This window comes from Rhinolophus sinicus, linkage group LG04 (assembly GCF_036562045.2).
Source record: "Rhinolophus sinicus isolate RSC01 linkage group LG04, ASM3656204v1, whole genome shotgun sequence".
Lineage (NCBI taxonomy): Eukaryota > Metazoa > Chordata > Mammalia > Chiroptera > Rhinolophidae > Rhinolophus > Rhinolophus sinicus.
This window is the reverse complement of record NC_133754.1, coordinates 156208070-156217385: the sequence shown is the minus strand read 5'-3', so window position 1 is coordinate 156217385 and position 9316 is coordinate 156208070. Positions and strand designations below refer to the sequence as shown.

Here is a 9316-nt window from a genome sequence, read left to right as displayed (position 1 = left end):
TCCTACTCATGAGTCCTTAGAAGCCATACATCTATGCAATGAGTCTGACAGGCTGGAATTGGTAAATGCAGAGATAGGGGATAAAGAAATGGGGACACAGGGGTCAGGATGTGGGGTTGGGAAGCCCTTTGGTCCTGAGGTTACAACCCAGATTTTCAGAGCGAGGGCTCAGGAAGCAGGGGGTTTAAAGAATGTGACTGAGAGTTCCAGTGTCTGGGCAAGGCATGCGGTAGCTGTTAACAAATACTTGCTGAATGAGAAAACAGCAGAATTGACGAAAACTCCCTATTTCCAACTGGTAGTGCTTTCTGTCTCACAGAAGTTTAGAAACCTAGGCAACCAGAGAGCCAAAGCCACCTCACCCTCTGAAGTCAATGGGTCCACATCCTCTCCGACATTCTACAGAGCAGGAGGCTGAGTCTCAAATACAGGTGACTGGCATGAAGCTACTGCAGTAAGGCAGTGGCCAGTCCAGGCCTGAGTTCCCGTTCTCAGGGGACAGCAGTGATACCTGACTGCAGAGTGAAGCCACAGCAACCCCAGCTGCCAGAGGATGAGCAGAAAGTGATTAAGCCCTGGGCTATTCCAGGATTTGGGCCCTAGTCAGGAAAGAGGGGGACCTGCAGGGATCTCTTGAAGTATACAGGATCAATGAGACCAGCAGAAACTCTGCAGGAGGCTTCCTAGAAGGGTCTTATGTGCAAAGTAGTACCTCTGGTTTTTCTGCCAGAGGGCTTGGGTTTAATTCATTTATTTGTTTGTTTATTATTTCATCAAATATTTACTGAGGATCTTTTTAATGCCAGGTTGTAGTAGGTACCTGGAATATTATAATAAACAAGATGTACACAATATCAGGTAGGAAGCATCTGGATGCAAAAAAAAAAAAAGAGGAAATATGACTTACAGTAGGTTGGGCAACAACAGTAATTCATTGGCTCACATAACTGAAAAACCAGAGGAAACCTTCAGGTGAGGCTTGATCCAGCACCCATCTTCTTTCTGTTTCTCCTTTCTTTCTTCCATGGTGTCAGCTCATCCTAAGCCTGAATCTTCTTGTGTTTCTAAGACACCTGGCAGTAGCTCCAAGCTACATGTTACTTATTAATGTCCAGCAGGGCAGAGAGAGAATCTTTATCATAGCAGTTCCAAAGGTGCATTCTGATTGGACCAGCTTGGTCGTATGCCCAGCCCTGAGTCACAAGAATAGCCTGGCCTGATTGGATTAGCCAAAGTCACAGGTTCCATCTCTGGCCCCAAGAGAGATGTCAGCTCCATCTGAACAAAATAGATTCTCATATGGAAACTGAGGACTACTAGGAAAGGGGAAACCAGAGGCTACCAAACGGTTCCTGTCTTCATGGAACTTAAAGCCTAATTAGAGGAGGAGACTACAAATACAGTCATCCAAGAGAAAGTGAAAATTGGGATGAAACATCTCTATAGGACTGGCTACATAGTTTGCAGAGCCTACTGTGAAGTGAAAAGGCAGGACCCCTTATTTAAAAATTACTTAGAATTTCAAGACAGCAACAAAATTAAATCAAGTGTGGGGCCCTTTTAAGGCCCAGGTAACCTGCCCATAAAACCAGCCGTACACCTCTATATTGAGACCTGAAGGATGAGAAGGAATTAGCCAAGTGGAGTGCTCTAGGTAGAGGTGACGGCTTGTGCAAAGGCCTGGTGGCAGGAAATAGGTGCCCTGGAAAAGCTGGAGCTTAGAGGACCAGATGAGCCTGGAAAGGTGGGTGGGGCCACCTCAGACAGGATCCGGGTCAGGTAGGATCTAGGAAACCAAAGCCTCCTAGAGTTCTTGATTAATGGCCCCTGTAAGCCCATCCATCACCAAGTGAGGGAGGCAGGGAGGAGCCAGCTGGGGGCCAGACCCTGCCTTGGACGGAGACCAGACGTACAGAAAACAGGTCAGAGAAGTGTGGTGAGAAGTCTGGGTGTCAAGAGCTCCAGGTTGCTCTGAGGCCCAGAGCAAGTTCCAGCACCACTCTGCCTCAGTTTCCCCCTCAGGACCACAGTGGTGCTGCATGAGATGATCAGACCCTTAGCTTCCTCTCCAGCTCTAGCATTCTGTGATTTTCTTCTGGGGTTCCTAACAGTCTTAGATTCAGGTGATGGAAGGAAAGAAAGATGGAGGGAAGGGAAGGAGAGAGAGAGGGAGGGAGGGAGGGAGGAAAGAAAAGAAAGGGAGAGAAATCCCTGTTTCATAGCAGGTCTTTATGTTAGTAACAAATTCTGCTGAAGGCTTGGGGAGATGGAGGGAGTTTACTTTGCACACCCCCAACACGTTCAAGTCAAATAGAAGACATCCCTGTTCTTGGAAATCATTTGGGCTCCTCCGTTGTGGGAAATCTTACCAGTACCTTCATCCTATTTAGCACGGTCACAAGAACACCCAAACCTGTAGAGAATTTTTATAAAAATTAGAGTCAAACAGAGGATACCCCTGGAAGCAAGAGTTCAACAGATTGAGATAAATGCTTCCAAGAATAAGTTTGAAGTTTCTTTTCTGAGATTAAGGAGGGAACTGTAAGGAAGATTACGTGAAGGTGGGAGAAACCAAGGTGGGGATCGGATTACAGGATAGTTAAGATTGTGTGCTCTCTTGAGGGTGGTCACACCTTTAGAAGGAGGGGCCTGAAAGGGGCCATTTCAAAGGTGCAGTTAACCTAGATGCCCAGAAACGGTGGACAGGGCTTGCTTAAGGCAAAAATAAGCCTTTTACTAGAGAAGTTATATGCCTGGGGCGTGACTACCCACCCTGACCTGGCCAGTTAGGCACTGCTGATCAGATCACCTGTGAGGCTGCTTTCTGAGACCCGCTTTTCCATTCACATCACCCTAGCCTTGGCCACTGAACTGGTTTTCTTTTCCCTTCTCATTGCCCTTCCTCACTTTCTCCCTCCGGATTGCTCACTATACTCTAAATTATTTTGTAAAGTATTCATCTGAGCAAAAGGCAAAAGAATCACTCGCACAGGTACTGAGATTTCCTTTAATGGGACCCACTCTCCTCAGGTTTTAAAAAGCAGTTTGTCCCCCTCTATTACAAGGGAATAGCACTCTCTCCCAATGGTGACTGCCATTTACATGTTTGTCCCCCAGCCTGAGCTTCATGAAGTCAGGGAAACAGGTCCTGTTATGCAAGCCAGCCCCTCTACTTTGCAAGGCGCCCAGTAAATATTTGTGGGATGAATGGATGGGATTATTCAAACCCTTCCCCCTGCCCCTGCTCCCCACATATTTGAAGTGCACCTTCTTTTCTCTCTCCTCCCAGGAAATAGTTATGGCAAAGCAATAGAAGGCCCAGAAACTTCTAATAGGGTCGGTTGTGGAAGAAACAAAGCCCTGACTAGGACAGTTGTGGCAGAAGTTGTATTCCCCAGGAGAGGGAGTTTAGGGGGTTCTTGGTGGACCTCAGATTGGGGTGGATATGGACCCAGGAGGGAGGAGGCAGAGATGACACTAAGGTTCCATGCCTGGGTCTGTTAATGGGCCTGGGCACAGCCTGGAGAGGCACACAGCCAGCCCCACTGGCGGTGGCTATGCCTGGAGATCTTATCTGGAGGTTGGCGGATGCCTGGATCTGAGTCATGGGACCTGAGGCCTAGGAAACCATTCCGATGTTGAAACACAGGGGAGGGGGCAGGGTGGGTGTTTTTAGTTTGCCACCAGCACAGATATCATCACCACCTACACTTCCTGTCATCCCTGGGTCACCTTCATGACCACTCATCTTTGACCCTGTCACTCATTTGTCACCTTCATCATCATTGTTGCATTACAATCACTGCCCCTTTCTTAACCAAGCTGTCATGTGACCCAGTTCCCATTGCTGTGTTACCGTCTGCAGCATCCTGTGGTCCTTTTCCCAGCCCCATGCCCAAGGCTGTGGCTTTCTGAACCCACCCTGTCTTTATCAAGTGCCTCTACCCCAACCCTGACCGCTGCCGAGTTCCATTCCCTTGGATCAGGGCTGGGAGAGAGGGATGGTCACCTTGACTGTCACCACCTATCCCAGTTTCCATCATGTCTCAGTCCTCTGAACTGTCACTACTTTTTCCCATCCCCTGTTAGTTTGCCAGCATTGCTCATCTCTGCCTCCTCCCTGTCACTGCCATCAACGTCCTCCTTACTTTCAGTGCCTCCTCGAGGTCCTGAAATGAGCATTCCCCTCTGCTGTAGACATCTGAAATGTGCCCAGCTCTGAGCCTTTGCCCCCCGCCTGTCCTGCCTCTGGCTTCCTTTGGGTTTCCCTACCTGGAAGTGCCATGCTCCCTACCTTTGATCTCTGCTCTGGCTGGGGGGTGCTTCATTTCACCCCTATGTTGGCTGTGCTCGAAGGCCAGCCTAAACCTAAAATCTCCTTTTATTAAATTGACTATTACTTCCCTTTTTAGAATTCCCTTATGTCCCCTCAGACTGTTACCTTCCCCTCTCTGGGATGCACTCCCAGAGTCCCCCAGTCCCTTGACATGTAACACTTATGATCAACTACTTATTCATATAATCATGTGCTTAAGGCCTCCTTGCCCACCAGACAGGACACTCAGGGAGGGTGGGAACTGTGCCTGTCTCAGTCACTGCCAGGTCCCCAGAGCCTAGCACAGTGCCTGGCTCCTGGCAGGGGCTCATGAATATCTGTTGAGTGAATAAATACTATTTATTGAGCACGTAACAGTGCCATGCGCTGTGCTAAGTGCTGTATACATTAACTTGTTCATTCCTGGTTGTATTTTTGATGTCCTTTTATAATTTTATTTATTTTTGAGCATTTCAAGGGCTTGCGCACTGATTTGACACAAGCACTTGGAAACAAACTACATATCCAATAATAGAGGATAGATTAAATACAGTATGGTTTGTCTCTTAGTTATGAAAATCCTGGTTCTGAGGAGTTGATAATTATTCTATAATCATGGCATTAGGTGAAAAGGGCATTACACAAACAGGTTTATGCAGAATTATTTTCAATTGTGTCAGCAGAATACTTAGAAAGATTAAAAGATGAAAAGGAGTGCAAGGATTAACAGGCATTGTGTTATTTCTGAATTATGAGCAATTTACTTTTATTTCTGGTAGTTTTTGTATATTCTTTGATGGGCATTACTACTTTTATAATAAAAGCTATGCGTTTGTAAAAGAAAACAACAAAGAGGTAAGAATAATGTTTTATGTGAAAGTGTCAGTATTTTATAATCCTATATTACTTTCTGATGTACTAGATTGTAAATTCTATGAGGCCAAGTTTCTTGTCTATCTCCCAGATCCAGGCTTGAATGAGAGATCAGCAAAGTGTGATGGAGCTAATTAAATGTACCTTTTTTTTACTGCATCTCTCACTAATTTTCACTTTAATTTTTCAGAGTGACCCCTCCCTATTCAGAAAGAGTGTTTTGGGGGGTTTTGATCTAGAACACCAAAAGAAACCCCACACACAGTGACACATTTAAGAAAGAATGTGAATTTGAGAAATTCTTTCAGAAATATGACAAGAAGACCTGAGTATGCTCTAAGTCTTCTCGTCCTCCTTTGTTCCCATCTTAGAGAGGGGCCTCACCCCAACCAGACACCTAGGAGTCACCCCATGCTTCCTGCTCCAGCACCCCTGGTGTCAATCATTTCCTGCCACTATGTTCCAGCCTGGCTATCCCCTTTTTCCATCCCTAATGCTCCTCCCTTTGTTCTAGCTACCATCGTCTCTTGCCGTCCTTACCGGACCTGCCTCCTAACCAGTTTCTCCGCTCTGCTCTTACTCCTCCGACCCCAAATTCATGCCTTCTGAGCTACAGACAGTCTGAGCTTTCTAGCACACCAGTTTACCCTGCCACTCCCCTGTTTGCAGCCCTTCCATGGCTCCCATCACTCTCAGGAGCAAGTACAAGACAGGTCATGCCCATGATCTGCCCCAGGCTCACCTCTCTAGCATCACCATGCTCCCACTCTACTCCAGCCACAGGGAACTTGGCTGTTGGCATTTCCCAGGCTTCCTTCAGGACTTCTCATGAATTATCTCTTCTCCAGGGGAAAACATCCATTTGGCCCCACACTCCTTCACCTGGTTAACTCCTTCACACCTTTCAGCTGTTCAAGTGGATATCCAAGCCTTCCTCCAGGAAAGCTTCCTGATTGCCACCTCCACCCCCAGCTTGATTGAGTGCCCCTCCTCTTAACTCCCACAGGCCCTCGTGCTTATTACCTCTGATATCTGCATCACAGCTTCTTATTTACTCACCAGCTTCCCCACTGCCTTGTAAGCCCTCCAGTGCTGGGACTGTGTCTTGTTTTCCATTACACATCCAGCACCAATCCCTTGGTAGGGCTTCCATAGTTGTTGAATGAATGAATGAATGAATGAATGAATGAATGAATGAATGAATGAATGAATGAGTAATGAATAAATCAAGTACCCTTGTAGAAACTGATTACTACTTTTTAAGAAGCTCCTTAAAGAAGCTTCTTAAAGATGTCCTAAAAGAACCCATAAATTCTCCAAAAGAGATGAAATTGTCTTATAATCTAAGAAATAATGTGGATTTGACAGGCAGAATTTGAGGGTAAATATATAGTTAGGAAGAGTGGTGTACCAAGGCGGGGGGCAGTGGGAGTGGTCCACCCTATCTGGGAGAAGTACTTTATTACTGACTTGTTTAGAATTGCTGATGATGGTGATAACAAGAAGCAGACTGACTTTTAGTCAGTTTTATTGTTTTTCAGTTCTCTGCCAATGATGTGACCCCTATTGCTTGTCCCCAGGAGGGACTGCTCCCACCCCCATTTAGTACGCCACTGGTAAGGAACCCTGATTACTGGCCTGTTTTCCTTCCCTCAGATCTGGTCTGGGAGTGATTTCAGGAGTGTCCAATCTCTCCAAATTCTGTAGGGCAAGATTATCCTCTGCCAGAGTTGGAACCCAACCACTATGATTCCTTTGCACCCCCAGCTTCCTCACGGGAGCCCTCTGATTCTCCTTGTTGGAGGCTGTCTGTGGCAAGGAGGCCATCTTGTGCAGGCATGGGAGCCTATGGCATAGGACCCATACCTGGATACAGTCCCGTCCCCGTCACTAATGCACTCTGAGGCCTTAGGCCGGCGCTCAGAGCTCACACTCTCAAGTCCCTCTTGGGACCTCACTTTGCCCACCCATAAAAGTGGGGTGTTTGCCCACCTGGACCCTGGGGTTCTCCATGGAATTTCCCACACTGGGGAAGGGATGTCAGCCACGGCATGACGGGAAGTTGCCCCCTTAGGCTCCCTCTTTCTGCTCTTCTCTCTGAGCTGAGTGAGCCACTCTACCACAGGGGACTAGCTGGGTTGGGTGTGTCGGTAAGCAGGACAGAAAGCGAGTCTGGACAGGTGGACAGTGGAGCCTGGGCCCCAAATAGGGTGTGTGTCTGTGTTATAGAGAGGGGGTGGATGAGGGTGGATCTCAGGCAAAGGTCAAGGATGGGAGAGGTGGCTCCAGCAGGCCTGCTGCCCTTGCTTGGTGACTGCCTTCAGGAACTGTGAAGACTGAGGCTGGGTTGGGCTAGGACCTGGCTCTGCTGTGAGGCTGGGGAGTGGCTGGGGGTGGAGAACAGCCCCTTAGTGAGTTCACTTCTAGAGTGGGAGCCAAGGTCCCTTTCTGGGAAGGAAAGGCAGTGTCATGAAAGCAGGAGGGATTCAGGTTAGACTACAGGAGGGGCATGAAATGGTACATCAGGGAGGATGAGATGCCTCTTTATTTGGGCTGTTTCCCAGGAAGGAAGGGAAAATCCATACCACTCAGCCCTTCCATTGAAGGAAGAGGAAATAGACAGGATGACTTGGGAAACAAGGTAGCCTGTAGCCCTCAGTCAGAGTTTGGGGAATTTGCAGCTAAGGAGGAAGTCCTGGGACTAAGGCTGGGTCAATCACCTCCCAGCCCTGGACTTTAGTTGTTCCTCCGTGAAATGGGAGAATCTCCTTGGTCCTTGCCTACAAAAGTGCTACTGACCTGGTCGCTGAAGACCAGGGAGTCCCCCTTGTAAATTCCTCCTGAAATCCTGGGGAGCTAAGAGAAAAGACGGCTGAAATCTGGGCTGAGTTGGGTGGAGATGGGGGAGCCTGGATCCATTGGAGGCAGAGTGGTGCTTTAAGATACGAGTAGCCTGATCAGACATCCCTACTGAAAGGCCTTCATGACAACTAGGGAACATTCTGAGCCTGCCTTCCCAGATATTACGAGCCCCTGGTTTAAGCCCCTCTCATCATCAGACTCTCACTTCCCTAATCCTGTGTCTTTGCCCCACGGTCCCTCCTCAAGGCTCCTCAGCATCTCCCTATTTCATAACATAAATATTTATGAAGTGCTTTCTATCTGCCAGGCATTTTCTAAGCCCTGAGGATGCAGAGGAGAACAAGATTGTTGGTCTTTGTGTGAGTTCCTCCCATCCCAGGGAAAACAGGCAAGAAAACAAATGAAGTAGTTTAATCCTTATTGGCTCTGAAAGAGAGAAGCCCAACCAGCTATGGATACCCAGAGAAACCACGACATCTAGTCTAGGAAAGGTCAGGGTGGAACTAATGCAGACCCTGAGTCTGGAAGGGCCAGGGAGGCCGTGGGGGGACGACAGAGGTTCTGGAGCCACCCCAACAAGCTCACAAGAGCCAATTATTTTTTGTTTTGTTTTGTTTTTGTTTTTAAGGAGGGCGCCGCTCACAGTGGCCCATGCAGGGATCGAAGCAGCAACCTTGGTGTTACTAGCACCATGCTCTAACCAACTGAGCTAACCGGCCACCCTGAGAGCCAATTGTTAAGTTTTGAAAATTTTTGCAGACTATTAAACACAGCCATCATTAAAAATTAAATTATATAAATGTATAATTACAAAAAATATTTTTAAAACAAAGGTAATAAATAATCCAACTCATCACTTCCTACTTGTTATTACATTTTATTGTTATCTATGCTCTCGAAGTTACTTACATCTTGAATTTTTAAGGTGGAGAAACTATGTAATGGGGCACTGCTGCTCATAGCTTCCCAACTCTTTGTTCAGTGACATCATGTCCGTAGTTTGAAATAGATCATGGTGGCAGTATTTACATCATTGAAAGTAACACCACAAGTCAGGGTTTAATTAATTGTTTTGATTGATTGCATGGAACAGGGGTTGACAAACAATAACCTGTAGGCCACATCCAGCCTGTGAGCTAAGAATGATTTTTATAGTTTTTAAGAGTTGAAAAAATCATAAGACTATTTCACGACATGTGGAAGTTACATGAAATTCGAATTTTAGTGTCCATAAAGTTGTATTGGAACACAACCACGTTTATTCAT

At 46.9% G+C, this 9316-nt stretch overlaps 1 non-coding gene across 1 annotated transcript; it reads right to left on the bottom strand.

Annotated features, from left to right (window-relative positions):
- Window positions 1-8695: 8695 nt before the first annotated feature.
- On the bottom strand, window positions 8696-8769 carry TRNAT-AGU (transfer RNA threonine (anticodon AGU)). The gene has a single exon. It is a non-coding gene; the product is annotated as a tRNA-Thr (tRNA).
- Window positions 8770-9316: the final 547 nt, after the last annotated feature.